This window comes from Panulirus ornatus, chromosome 65 (genome assembly GCF_036320965.1).
Source record: "Panulirus ornatus isolate Po-2019 chromosome 65, ASM3632096v1, whole genome shotgun sequence".
Taxonomy (NCBI): domain Eukaryota; kingdom Metazoa; phylum Arthropoda; class Malacostraca; order Decapoda; family Palinuridae; genus Panulirus; species Panulirus ornatus.
Window position 1 is genome coordinate 9951737 of NC_092288.1, and position 15594 is coordinate 9967330.

Below are 15594 nucleotides of genomic sequence, written 5' to 3' on the forward strand. Positions count from 1 at the left end.
GAGCAAAAATTATCCCTTTTGTGATGTCCAGGAAATATTTGTGCTCCACTGATGGCAGGATAAACTTACGGATGACCTCGCCTCCCCCTGATGAATATTAAACGATCGAGGAGTAATTACCTGCCTCCTTCACTTCATGTCATAATCAAATGCAAATACAGTCCATTACTGTTGACGCCTCCTGCATATTAACCACCTGACGTACTAATTCATTTACCTTATCAATCAGAACGACATAATGAGACATGTTAGGCGCACCCGAGAGAGGTGTTTAACCCCCTCACACAGGAAGGTGAGCTTCATCTCTGACGTTAAAACCATTCTGGAGAGGGTTGGTCAGCGTCTATTAGTAGACCAGAGCTCAACTTGACTATGGATATTGAGGTGCATATACTGCGTGGTGTTGACGGAGTGATGGCGTAAGCAAGTGTCGCCAGACTACCTGCTTATATGGCTTCAGTAGGATTGCTCTAGCCTCCGTGCCAGACCTCGGTACGCATCTCCAATGAACTGAGGGGTCTCGTACATGGTTCTCCACAATATCACGTAAGTGTGAGCTCCGTCAGGAGACAGGAGAGTTCGGTAGATTTACAGAGCGTCTGGAGACATACTGGTTTACGCAAGTATACCAAATCACCAGTTTACTTCCACAGGCGCGGGTCATCAACAGACTGGTGTTCCACAAGTCACTTCCCTTCAACAAAGATATGTCTGTTTAGTTTTTATTCACATTTTCTTTATATAAAGTTCTCTGTTATGATAACTACTGTATGTGATGGTTACTACCCACACTTGTACCTGGAGGGTGTCATATGACAGCCAAAGGCAAGTGTCAGCCAGAATCACACACACTAACACATACATCTTAAGAGACACGGCAACACGAGTACAAAACTCTCTCCCTGTAACTCACAAATAGTAATCACAAAAGTAATCACACCAGCAGTAGACACAAGCACCTATGCCACTCCCATAGTGTGTGTGTGTGTGTGTGTGTGTGTGTGTGTGTGTTGTGCCAACGTACTCCAGTGGTCATCAGGGCTGTCGCTCATTCGAGAGAATAAAGCTGAAGTTTTCCACAACCCTGAGTTGTTGTCTCGTTGCCCTCGGCGGCTTCACATCCACCACTGCTCACACTCTACCATATATATATACATATTCCGCTCCCACAGAAACACAGCACCGGGACGCAGGCAGACTCGAGGAGCGACCGCCTCCGCCTTCCCACAAGCCATCAACAGAGAACAACCATCCACGAAAAGTAGATCTGTCTCCTGGAAATCCCCTGTGGGTACGTTATCGCCGGGTACTCTCGGTGCGAAGAGCGATCACCAGCCCTGATAACAAACGAGAACGCACCAATAGGCGATGCAATAACAGCTGCCACGTTTATCAACATGAGGAACCCCGGGAACACACACACACACACACACTGAGGGACCTTCTCCATCACAAGGACGCTATAATGAAAGCCACAAGTGGACGGCTGGCGGGGTATTCCACGAGGGGAAAACCGTCGCAGTCTGAGCTACTGATTAACGCACTGCTTCACGTTTAATCAAGCGAACCTTCGAATGTTAAGAGGAACTTTAAGATTATTTGATTCTTTTTTGTTTCATTCTACACGAAGCTATTGCTTCAGGCCAGCATGGGACTTGCCTTAAGACGGTGTTGGTAAGGGGAGGTGGGGGCTTCATCTGTGACTCTGTGATCATGATAAAGTTTTCCCAACATCTAGTCGAGTGTTGGATTCATTTACAGTCAGGTTCACAGTTACGGTAGTGTTCCGAAACAAGTTCAACTCCTCAGCGCTCGAGGGATTAAGGTAACGTTCAGTTATAGTTGGGATTATGATCAGGAACTTCCTCCCTGTCTGATTACGTTGAAGACAAGGTTCCAGTCTCGACTGAAACTTTATAAAGCGAAAAACTTTCAGCCTGACTGTGATATGGATCAAGACAAAGTTTCAAGGAAAAAAAAAAAAAAAAAAAAAAAAAATATATATATATATATATATATATATATATATATATATATATATAAATATATATATATATATATATATATATATATATATATATATATATATATATATATATATATATATATATATATATATATATGATCGAGCAAGACTGAGATCAACCCAACGTTTTCATTTTGAGAAAAATATCAAATCATTGACCACACAGTCTAAGAATTATATCAACAATCTCTTGAGATCAGCTGGAAGCCTGAGATCAGAGTACCTCAGTCCTCGCTGAGGAGAGAGAGAGAGAGAGAGAGAGAGAGAGAGAGAGAGAGAGAGAGAGAGAGAGAGAGAGAGAGAGAGAGAATATTCTGCCGTGTTGAGGCCAAGAAATACAAGAGGTAAAAAAAAAAAGGAGAGAGAGTGGGCCATTTCGATGACCAGGGATCGAGCCAAACCAAGGCCTGGCGAATCTTTAATATCAACGCTTCTTCTATCCGACGAAATCAACAATCAAAACAGAGGACACATCCACTCCTGGATCACATGATTCGCGACGCGAATCAAGATAGAAAAATTACTGACGTCGCCATAGGTAATTACAAAAAAAGAAAATGGAAATATAGCAAAAGAAACAAGTGATGGCAAGCAGGGAGACGTAGACATGGGGAAGAGGGACTGGAACGAATGAATTTGGTATATACAAGAGACAAAGCAATTGGGATGGGTAGAGGAGCGATGAGAGTTGGGCTACAGTGAATGGTGTGGAATATAAGAGAGGAGATAAAAAGTATACGAGTGAGAGAGAAAGAGACAGAGAGAGGGAGAAAGCAATTAAGTGAAGAGGCTGAAATGTGTGTAGAACTTGAAGAGGATGGGAAGAGCTGAGACGGGATATGGAGAGCAGAAGGATAAGATCGAGGAGGAGAGCAGGGATGATGGGAGGAGAGAGAGAGAGAGAGAGAGAGAGAGAGAGAGAGAGAGAGAGAGAGAGAGAGAGAGAGAGAGAGAGAGAGAGAGAGAGAGTACCTGCCTACGACGACATTTTGCCGAGATGGGGGGAACAAAAGTTGGTAACTCTAACAAACAGGAGAAGGTATGAGGTGAGGCAAGCCAGGGAGCGGACACATCCAACTTGCAACAAAATACCAGAGACTCTGGCGCACGAATCCTGCACCACGCCATACCAACAGCGATCCCGCCATAAAAGTAGCCAAAGGCAATATCAAAGTTAGCTCCAATATATGGCGACTATTATGTGGAATCAAGCAACGGAACTGAGAAAATACGACGCGGGTTATTGATGAAATATAAATGGAAGGAGCGTGCGTATCGGTCATCCAATAAAACTTAAATAAAGGAAAGGATACAACTGGTTGTATGTAAAATAGGAAGGCACGATGAATATTCAACTGAGCGCTCAATACGCAGAGGAAATTGCTTAAAGGCATGAAACAGCGCGCCAAATTTCAGAGCGAGAGGCGGCGAGATATAGCCAACTGCACGCCAAACACGAAGAAAGAAACCATGATATATAACCCCTCCCAAAAATGAGAATAAAACAGTAGTGCATGAGCTGGGAGGAGGAGGAGGAGGAGGAGGAAGGGTACATAACTCCAACACTGGAGTCCAGGTAAACCTCTAATTACTGTTACTTGGTTCATTTTGTCATGTGTTTACTTTTATACATGCGTATAAGAAGAAATATTGAAAATTACACGCTCTGTCCCACCCTTTCATAACCAGATAAGCAGGTTTAGAAGAGTATTCAAACCCTTAATTACCTCCGGAACATGAGGGATGGATTAATTTCTCGGTCCCGTAAAATCCCTTGTAATTGCATTCTGCCAAGACTTAAAGCAAGCAATATCCTCTTCTTTTTTCTAAGAACGCTCCAAATAGCTGACAATAGCCGGTGTCCGAAATGGGCGAAAGTTGCTTGAAAATTTCCACGAGCAGCAGCAGCGGTCTTGAAGGATTTTGTTGTTGAAGACGTCAGGAGGGAGTGTGGAGCAGGTAGGGTCGATCATTCACGCACACACACACACACACACAGACGTACGATACATACATGTACGTATATGTGGATTTACACACATACAGATAGTTTAGGCTGGTGTATGTGTGTACACATACTGGTAGAGACATGGAACACATATAATAGGTTAATAGAAGGGACAACACAAGTGTAAAACTTTCTCCCCATAACATACAGATAGAATTCACACACACACACACACACACACACACACACACACACACGCCAGAAGAATTAAGGTAAAAAAAGAAAAAGCTAACAAATATCAAGATCAAATTTAACTCCTTACGTGTACTACGCCCGGCATCGTGGTTCATCCTAGCCAGAGCTCCGAGCCACGATCATGGCTTTGGTAATTCCCAGCTTATGTATGATTCCAAACCTTCTCCACCGACGCCATTAACAATTTAGCACCACATCTGGAGTACAGGGGTCCCGGGTTAGATCCTGGCTGTTGGAGATTTGTATGTTATATATATATATATATATATATATATATATATATATATATATATATATATATATATATATATATATATATATATATATGCGTCATCATGACAGCACTTGTTATAGACAATATCTTTTTTCAGATAAACAATTTCTCTCGTATCATTTTCATCGTGTTAGCTTGGGAGGGCACGGGCAAATGAATACCCTAATCAGAGCTAACTCTAATATTAACGCAACGTTAATAACCTAAGCCAGGAACCCATTATATTAACGGGAAGCATAAACTGCTGGGCTAAATGTGGATTGACTGACGCAACCAGCATACGTACCTATGCAGATGTAATGTAGACAACATGTATAACACGTAACAAATAACATATATGCGATACACCGACGTTTAGCAAGTCTCTGGTGAAAGCGACGCCTCGCGAATACCCACCAGCAGCAGTAGCCTTGCGGTAACGTATACGCCACGCCCAACATCTATCTATGTTACTCGAATTACATCGTTCAGATAACGTAATCTTAACAACACACACCATTCACAAATTGAGATTCACAAAGTTACCCTATTTCTACCAAAGAAATGAATCTTATATCAGTAATCATGCATAGGAAGCTACGAACGCGATTGTCAAATTGCTCGTTACGACATTATGTTTGTGGCTCCACCGCGCCCCAAGAGACGGTCAACATAGCCAGTTGTACCCAGGCTGTGCCCGTGGAGTGACGTAGGGAGGCCAATGTGAGATGTGATGTGATAACTTGTGAAAGTGAACTGAAAGACGAGAGTCAGTTGGAAGACATAAATGATACTCTCATCGTGTTTTTTGACTTAAGACGTGTGTAATAATGCGTTAGCTATGCTTCGCCGGTAGTGTCAATACGTGGTAACTTTCAGTGGGTTGTTTTGTTATTGGAAAGTATTGTGTGTATGATTTATTCTTGGCAGAAAAGATTAATCCAGTAGAAAATCATCAGAAAAAAAATCATATACATCTCTAATGTGTCGATGACGTATTTCTGGTACAAAAATTAAGGGATTGTTTGTGAACCTACTTGACTGGAATGGGAAAAGGATTATTTTTAAGGGTATAATTCACTCCTGTGTGGGTCAGTGACTCGTGAACAATACAGGGGAAATTTATGAATACCACAAATCGTGAGTAGTGATCAAATGCATGGAAAACTGCAAATAATCAGTGATTATAGTGATATGTGAAAAATGTGGTGAAATATTGCGATATATAGTAATGATAAATGGCTCCAGTGCAACACGGATCAGAAATTATAACACGAAACCTAAACATAGTGTGATTGTTTGGAAAATTGATGAGGATAATTTTGTGTAATGTGACTGATGGCTTTCAGCGGCTCTACACCTGGCTGGCTGGTGGAAGGTAAGTAACATGATTACTGTTTATTAATTCATTTGACCATGATAGTTCATCTGATTTTAAGTCGTATGTCGACGAGTGCTGTTTGGCCATGATTATAGATGTTGTGTCCAGTGTTGCCAGGCCATGTTTTAGTTTATGGATGATGTTATATGTTGTTTGGTTGTTATGTTTCATCTAATTATTATAAGCGAGTTCCAGAAAGGTCTAACTAACTAAGCATTGTTTGACCATGATGATTCAGTTGTTAATAGGTGACAATACCGAACGATATTTGGCGATCATGTTTCGACTGTCCATTGGTTATTATATATGGAACCTTGTTTGGCAGTCATGTTTTGACTGCTTACAGATCACGTAAGAACGAAAGAACTGAACGACACTCCTTAAGGCGTGTTGTCCCGTGCGAGGAAGCTGCTCTGTCCACCCAGCTGTTAGTTGCCCCATGCGAAGAAGCTGCTATGTACACCCAGCTGTTAGTTGCCCCATGCGAAGAAGCTGCTATGTACACCCAGCTGTTAGTAGTTGTGCCATGCCAGGAAGCTGCTGGTGTACACCCAGCTGTTAGTAGTTGTGCCATGCCAGGAAGCTGCTGGTGCACAGTCAGCCGTTAGTAGTTAAAGGCAAAATGAGCTAATCGATCAGGACGATGGAACCGTCTACTGACGGTGTAACCTTATATTACACGACCGTTAGTTTAGAATTCGATTAGGATCCCGTAAGGGATAGGAATTAATGCTGAATATTTAATGGCTTGTCATTTACTCTGTATGCGAGGAGTTCCGTATAAGCTTCACTTACCAGCCTGGGGAGCTGCAGTTCTAGAATTCTTGCTAGTTGACCTGACCTCCAACTTCACTCATTATGTGTAAATTATGGTTTCCCCTCTGCACTTAACATATCTGACTGTTCTAAATTTCTTCACCTACAACGCAGAAGAATTTTTCCTGGTCCACTTGTTCGGGAAACGAGCAAACTTTGCCTGCATAATAACCAGTAATTTGATTAATTTTTATAAACCGAAATGTTCCAAGATAAACTTTTTTTTTCCCCCCCGTCATAATTCATAAGAGCTCATTTTCATTTTATACCGCTCGAGTGAACTTTTATCTACATAATTCATAAATTTATCAGCGTAACCTTGAAGGCAGCTTTTATTTCATGGTTGCAGACGTTTTTATCGTGAAGATAAGAATTCTCTTATTTTTGTTGCCTTGTATCCGATTGCCGCCTTGATGTCTCATCCACACACACAACTTTCCTCAGATCCTTATATTGCTCCCAGAGCCCCATTTATAACCTATGCTCCCTTCATATTTCCCAGAATTGTGCCATCATTCGTCCGTCTCTCTTTGTGTTGTGTCTGGCACTGTGCTTGCATGTGATTATTATTTGTACGTTACATGCAGGAGAGTTTTATACTTTTCTTGCCTCGGTTCTTAACCTTATACATTTCTTGTGTCTAAAGTTTCTGCACGCACATATTAGACATATAGATACATAAACACGAACACAAACTCTCCAGTTTATGTCCGGTACGTACTTATCAGCCAACCCAAACGTGAAGGATGATCATCATCCACCCTAGGAGGGAGGATGAACAGTTGGGTTGGCTGTGAGCCGGCAGCCCTGTCCGACATTCGAACTCTTAACTTGTCACATTGGTAGGTTGCTGCGCCCTAGAGAGGCTTTGTGTCTCTGTCTCTTTGTGCCCACGCTTTTCTTACCTCTGTCCGTCCCTGTTTTTCTGTCGGCCTTTGTCTCAATCTTTATCCTTGCTCTTTCTCATTACATCTGTCTGTCTGTGTCTGTTATCTCTCTCTCTCTCTCTCTCTCTCTCTCCCAGTATTGCTTGTACCACCGTGGTCTTGCAGGGGCACCATCATGACAAACTCATGTTCTACACTGCCAGAGTCATGTCTGGCCTCATCAAAGCGCCACAAGCGTCTGGCACCGCCCGAGGCGCACGCTAGGCTACGGTTATGTCTTCTTTACGTGTGCCAGACCCGAGGTAAAGACCAATTACCTAGGTCGGCCGGCGGAGGTGATGGCCTACCTGTGCCTGGCTTATGGGCCGATCAGCTAGGTTCAGCCGCCACTGGAAGATCGTGGCGTCAATGCCCAGCTCATGAATCGATCAGCCAGGAAGGGCAGTGTGGTATAGCAACCTCATCTGCTGCAGGGAACCCTGAAGGTTTTGGCTCTTTTCTTTATTTGTTTTTTTCGATCATGATTACACTTCTTCCTCTTCTTACACCGACGGATTCTCACGCTCTTCACACTGAGGTATAACTCTTTTGCCAAAGAACCAAATATGTTTCGGTAACAAGCAAAGCTGGTTACACTTCCCAGATAGCTTCAGTAAGGGAGAACACCGTATTCTTGGAGAGAAATTCTCACACTTCGCCTTCTTTACTTGAATTTCTAATACGAAATCGTACGATAGTCTTGAAGTAGTCAAGGTCACAGCCACTGCGCAGGAATGACATGGTGGAAAATATCTGAAATTCAAGCGCGCGGCTGCGGATGCCTAGATCGAGCTGTGATTAGTTGATGCAAAATCGAACCGACCAATCAATGTCTAGTGAGCGACTGCACATGCGTCACACTCTTGATCATGCGCACTGCAGCTTAGGACATTGAAAAAAAATACAATGATCAACAAAAGTATCGTATCTTTGGGGGGAAGTAAGCTTAAATATTTAAAGCGGAAATCACACAGAAGGAATGGGTCTTAAAATTGTCTAAATTACTGATTCCAAGACTGAAAATCCCAAAATTCGTCGGCGGAGCGAAACGGCCACAAAACCAAATTAACTAGCGCTGATTTCAAGGTCTCGTGCCTAACTTACAGCTCTTTCTGCGGTCGACTTTATACATTGGAACCAGACTATGAGGGCGTCCCAACCCTCAGCCCTGCACAGCCTGCACTGCAGCAACCTTGTTGATCAGATAAAAGTGAGGAGAAAAGGGTTGATTTTCTCCTCAACATGAGGACTGATTCGTCTGTCTGGGAGAGAACCAGCGATTCCCGTAACTGAACAGTAACACTATATAGGCGGGTGGGACAACATAACTGATCCCCTGGGTGATCTTAATCGACTACTGTAAAATCCACTTAACCATATCATATCTATCTTTGACGTTCACAAGTAATTTGAAAGTTATGGTAATGATATAATTGCTTCTCTTTGGGCAGGCTTGACTCGTATCACGATATGTGATTCTTCGGCAGAATTAGATTCTGTACGAGTCGTTGACTTTGTTAAGTAATTTATGTCTGTCATCGCTAGAAATAGCCCGAGTTAGTCACGTCATTAAACACTGTTAAAAGTTATTAAAAACAGGGCATAATTTGTTACTGACTATACCAGGTAATTAGAGTAATTACATTGCAAACTAATTTTCACGATAAAACTGTTGACCCAATGGGTTCCGAGCGTCCCTCACTCTGTACATCAATTTTTGACCCCATGGGTTCCAAGCGTCCTTGGTTCTGTACATCAACCGTTGACTCCATGGGTTCCAAGCGTCCTTGGTTCTGTTCCTCAACCGTTGACCCCATGGGTTCCAAGCGCCCTTGGTTCTGTACATCAACCGTTTGACACCATGGGTTCCAAGCGTCCTTGGTTCTGTACATCAACCGTTAACACCATGGGTTCCAAGCGTCCTTGGTTCTGTTCCTCAACCGTTGACCCAGTGGGTTCCTAGCGGCCTTCGCTCTGTGCATCAACCGTTTGCAGCTGCTCCTGCTGTTGCTACTGTTGCTGAGTGTCTTGCTGATTTGACATTTTTCGTGATATAGAGAAAAAAAAAAAAACGAGTTTTGCAAAGACTGAATCAACACATTAAAAGCAGCAAGCTAAACCTTATGTAATCCGGAGAGATAAATATGGCGTTTTTTTTTCTTTTTTTTTTTTTGCATAACAACTATCAAAAAATATCACCGGTACTCTGAGCATTATACAATAAACGGATTAACTAATTTACCCGCGAAATTCCTCAATTTCTGATCGGTCTAACCTGTTTGGGATGTATGCAAATGCCGTTCTATTCTTGATAATGTTTGGTATATATGTATATATATAACAATATGGATATCGTTACGAACGCGGAGCCTGTGGTTGTTGCAACCACCGCCCGAAAGTTGTGGGGAAACAATCGTCTGAAGGTTATACGTTCAGCGTTGAATTGTTGTGTGAACATTTTGGGGAAACTTCTCCTCGAACACCGAAATATGCTAGCTTACCCGCTTCCACGGTGGTTAGATGTAACAACGACTGAGTGACTCTTTTCTTTTGAACATGGTTAGACTTGATAAGTAAAACCTTCTTTCTCCAGTGATGACTCTCTCTCTCTCTCTCTCTCTCTCTCTCTCTCTCTCCTATGGTAGGCAGTGGGTAGGGCGGCAGCCACCGACCAGGGTGGTATATTTGCCGGTTCTTCCCCACCTGGGTGTCGGGAAGGAGGGTTAGGGATATGGCCGTATGTGGGTACTGGCCCTGTAGAGACACGCTTCGGTCTGTTGCTTGGCGCAGATGAGGGAACGGGCCAGACAGTAAGCTGGGGAGGGCCAGGATCAGTGCGGCGGCCCCATGATCAGCGCTCCCCATGATCATTGCTCCCCATGATCAGTGCTCCCCATGATCATTGCTCCCCATGATCAGTGAGGCACTAGGATTAGCCGAAATCACTGACCTGCACACGAGGTCAGTCGGGGATAAAAGATGTTTCAAAGTTGTTGCCTCATGGTAGGCCAGACACAAGGCCAAGGCAGGCCAGATACATGGCCATGGTCGGCTAGACACATGGCCATGGTAGGCCAGACATAGAGCCACATATAGGACGCCAGACACATGGCCAGGGATGGCCAGACACATGGCCATGGTAGGCCAGACATAGAGTCACATATAGGACGCCAGACACATGGCCAGGGATGGCCACATACATAGCCACGGCAGGTCGAGTGGCGTCCTCCAGATTTGACAGGTAGCAAGATGTGGCCGAACGGATGGCCAAGACCCAAGACGGGAGGTGAGGCTCCGCCGTCCATCTCGGGGTAAAGTGGTCGTTTAGATTCTTTAAAAGAATTCTATCCCACGATTTTTATGGAGCTAATGACCTTTGACCTCATAAACTGGTAGGGAGGTTTAGATGAAACAAATAATGCCTCTCTGGGCGATTGTGGGCAGAAAATAAGAAGGAAAATATAGTCAGATGGAAAAAAAAGTTGATAGAGCTTAGTTTTTATCTTCACTACGAAGGAGACACATAGGGGGAAGGAGGAGCAGTGATGGGAAAGTGCTTGAGCCTTAATACACACCGAGGAACAAATCAAAAGAAAAAGAAAAAAAAATATTAATAGAGTGGGAAGCATTTCCAGGGATTGTAATTTTGGAGTGTAAGTGAGAGTGGAAGAGGGAGGGAGTGGGGTGGAGGGGAGGGAGGCTGATGTGATCAACGGGCAAGTTATGGGGGCAAAATGGAGCTGTAATTTTGGTAGGAGGGAACTGGTGGTGGGGTGGGGAGGAAATACTTATATTGAGAGAGAGAGAGAGAGAGAGAGAGAGAGAGAGAGAGAGAGAGAGAGAGAGAGAGAGAGAGAGAGGCTAGAATCCGCACCAGGGACGGAGATGTCAATGGGTACGACCCAAGTACGTTTCGCAGGCGGGCCGATCAGCTCCGTGTGTGGGTGTGTGTGTGGGTGTGGGTGCTCTTCATCATATGCCACCTAGGGGAGTACGCGTGGGTCACACTAACTCTAGTTAGGTCACACCAACACTAGCCAGGTCGAACCAACACTAGCTAAGTCAAACCATCCCTAACCAGGTCACATAAACATTAGCCAGGTCACACCAACACTAGCCAGGTTACACCAACACTAGCCAGGTCACACCAACACTAGCCAGGTCACACCAGCACTAGCCAGGTCACACCAACACTAGCCAGGTCACACCAGCACTAACCAGGTCACACCAACACTAGCCTGGTCACACAATATCAAGGTAACACATTTTTGCTTGACTTTATCAAAAGTTCCGGCTCAGTACTCTGTAAATTATCATAGAAGAGTAGGAAACTTTATACGACATTAAAACACAGACTCTCGTTAAAATTTCATGCTGATACGGACAGCAGATGTAGCATGAGACACTTGGCTGTCCAAAATGGAAAAAAAAAATTGAAACGCCTTAAATGACATCTTTACGTCGCTGGTCTGACGCTACTCATTGTTTACATCCACCATTATGTAAACTTTCTCGTAAAAGAAATTTTAAAAAATGTGGGTCATAACCGTAACCCGCAGCTGCTTCCCGCACTTTCTCTGTGGAGATGGGCAACTCGAGGATTGACCGTTATAACTATTTTCTTTTCTCCAAGCAGTTAAGCTGTGTGAGTTCTCCTCCTCCACTTCCTACCTTTCGTCTTTCCTTCTTCCTATAACCTTTTTTTTTTTACATTTAAAGGCCAGGTCTTCAGCCTCTTGATGAGGCATGAATAATTCTAACGGTCTTCTTCCCTTACATTATTTCTTTAATTCTTGATAGTCTTTGATGCGGTGTATGTTTTAGCCCGAACTTTGTGGGTCATCGCATGGGGTGTCGATGCTGTTTCCTGTCGGGCGGGGTGGCGCCGTGAATGAATGAAGGCAAGCGAGCATGAATATGTACATGTGTATATGTGTGTATGACTATGTATGGATATGTGTATATGTTGATATGTACATGTATGTATATGTAGGTGTATGAGCGTGTATGTATACATGTGTATATATGAGTGGATGGGTCTTTCTTCGCGTGTTTTCCTGGCGCTACCTCGCTGACTCAGGAAACGGCGATAAAGTATTATATATATGCAAGAGCTTTCGAGAGAGGGGCAAGTATGCAGTCTGTTGTGGATAAGAGGGCATAGGAAGGGGGGGGGGGGTCAGTTGTTGTTCGCTGATGATACAGCGCTGGTGGCTGATTCAGGTGAGAAACTGCAGAAGTTGGTGACTGAATTTGGTAAAGTGTGTGAAAGAAGAAAGTTGAGAGTAAATGTGAATAAGAGCAAGGTTATTAGGTTCAGTAGGGTTGAGGGACAAGTAAATTGGGAGGTAAGTTTGAATGGAGACAAACTGGAGGAAGTGAAGTGTTTTAGATATCTGGGAGTGGATTTAGCAGTGGATGGAACCCCACCGGGTGGGGAAGGAGGCGAAGGTTCTGGGAGCGTTGAAGAATGTGTGAAAGGCGAGAACGTTATCTCGGAGAGTAAAAATGGGTATGTTTGAAGGAATAGTGGTTCAAACAATGTTATATGGTTACGAAGCATGGGCTATAGATAAGTTTGTGAGGAGGGTGGGTGTGTTGGAAATGAAATGTTTGAGGACAATATGTGGTGTGAGGTGGTTTGATCGAGTAAGTAACGAAAAGGTAAGAGAGATGTGTGGTAATAAAAAGAGTGTGGTTGAGAGAGCAGAAGAGGGTGTATTGAAATGGTTTGGCCACATAGAGAGAATGAGTGAGGAAAGATTGACAAAGAGGATATATGTGTCACAGGTGGAGGGAACGAGAAGTGGGAGACCAAACTGGAGGTAGAAGGATAGAGTGAAAAAGATTTTGAGCGATCGGGGCCTGAACATACAGGAGGGTGAAAGGCGTGCAAGGAATAGAGTGAATTAGAACGACGTGGTATACCTGGGTGGACGTGCTGTCAAAGGATTGAACCAAGGCATGTGAAAGGTCTGGGGTAAACCATGAAAAGTTTTGTGGGGCCTGGATGTGGAGAGGGAGCTGTGGTTTCGGTGCATTACACATGATAGCTAGAAACTGAGTGTGAACAAAACTTTCCATGGTTACCTCCGCACAACTCTATCTATAGCCCACGCCTCGCAACCATATAACATTATTGGAACCACTACTCCTTCAAACATACCCATTTTTGCTTTCCAAGATAACGTTCTCGACTTCCACACATTTTTCAACGCTCCCAGAACTTTCGCCCCCTCCCCCACCCTATGATTCACATCCGCTTCCATGGTTCCATCCACTGCCAAATCCACTCCCAGATATCTAAAACACTTCACTTCCTCCAGTTCTTCTCCATTCAAACTTACCTCTCAGTTGACTTGTCCCTCAACCCTACTGTACCTAATAACCTTGCTCTTGTTCACATTTACTCTCAGCTTTCTTCTTTCACGAACTCTACCAAACTCAGTCACCAGCTTCTGCAGTTTCTCACCCGAATCAGCCACCAGCGCTGTATCATCAGCGAACAACAACTGACTCACTTCCCAAGCTCTCTCATCCACAACAGACTGCATACTTGCCCCTCTTTCCAAAAATCTTGCATTCACCTCCCTAACAACCCCATCCATAAAAAATTGAACAATATATATATATATATATATATATATATATATATATATATATATATATATATATATATATATATATATATATATGTATTATATATTATATTGGACTAAATTGAGAACCTCGCTCCACTACGCTCTGAGCCATAAAAAGTGGGAGACTATTTTTTCGGCGAGGAAAATAGAAGAAGAAATATATTTAACGTGAAGCAAACAGATGTTTCCCTTGAATGTACGTCCCCCGTGAGGGAGGGCAGGACCCCAGCAGACCAGTCGGAGGGAGGGCAGGACCCCAGCAGACCAATCGGAGGGAGGGCAGAACCCCAGCAGACCAGTCGGAGGGAGGGCAGGACCCCAGCAGACCAGTCGGAGGGAGGGCAGGACCCCAGCAGACCAGTCGGAGGGAGGGCAGGACCCCAGCAGACCAGTCGGAGGGAGGGCAGGACCCCAGCAGACCAGTCGGAGGGAGGGCAGGACCCCAGCAGACCAATCGGAGGGAGGGCAGAACCCCAGCAGACCAGTCGGAGGGAGGGCAGGACCCCAGCAGACCAGTCGGAGGGAGGGCAGGACCCCAGCAGACCAGTCGGAGGGAGGGCAGGACCCCAGCAGACCAGTCGGAGGGAGGGCAGGACCCCAGCAGACCAGTCGGAGGGAGGGCAGAACCCCAGCAGACCAGTCGGAGGGAGGGCAGGACCCCAGCAGACCAGTCGGAGGGAGGGCAGGACCCCAGCAGACCAGTCGGAGGGAGGGCAGGACCCCAGCAGACCAGTCGGAGGGAGGGCAGGACCCCAGCAGACCAGTCGGAGGGAGGGCAGGACCCTAGCAGACCAGTCGGAGGGAGGGCAGGACCCCAGCAGACCAGTCGGAGGGAGGGCAGGACCCCAGCAGACAAGTCGGAGGGAGGGCAGGACCCTAGCAGACCAATCGGAGGGAGGGCAGGACCCCAGCAGACCAGTCGGAGGGAGGGCAGGACCCCAGCAGACCAGTCGGAGGGAGGGCAGGACCCCAGCAGACCAGTCGGAGGGAGGGCAGGACCCTAGCAGACCAGTCGGAGGGAGGGCAGGACCCCAGCAGACCAGTCGGAGGGAGGGCAGGACCCCAGCAGACCAGTCGGAGGGAGGGCAGGACCCCAGCAGACCAGTCGGAGGGAGGGCAGGACCCCAGCAGACCAGTCGGAGGGAGGGCAGGACCCCAGCAGACCAGTCGGAGGGAGGGCAGAACCCCAGCAGACCAGTCGGAGGGAGGGCAGGACCCCAGCAGACCAGTCGGAGGGAGGGCAGGACCCCAGCAGACCAGTCGGAGGGAGGGCAGAACCCCAGCAGACCAGTCGGAGGGAGGGCAGGACCACAGCAGACCAGTCGGAGGGAGGGCAGGACCCTAGCAG

General features: G+C 45.4%; 2 protein-coding genes across 3 annotated transcripts in view; one reads left to right on the forward strand and one right to left on the reverse strand.

The window, feature by feature from the left end:
• LOC139746472 (DBH-like monooxygenase protein 1) overlaps positions 1 to 15594 on the reverse strand; it is a 158447-nt gene that overhangs the window by 48708 nt on the left and 94145 nt on the right. The gene's annotated exons all lie outside the window — the stretch shown is intronic.
• The window catches only part of LOC139746475 (charged multivesicular body protein 7-like), a 194226-nt gene continuing 183826 nt past the window's right edge, over positions 5195 to 15594 (forward strand). Inside the window, exon 1 of the mRNA XM_071657744.1 lies at positions 5195 to 5860. The gene's annotated coding sequence lies outside the window, so the exon portion shown is untranslated. The remainder of the gene's footprint in view (positions 5861 to 15594) is intronic.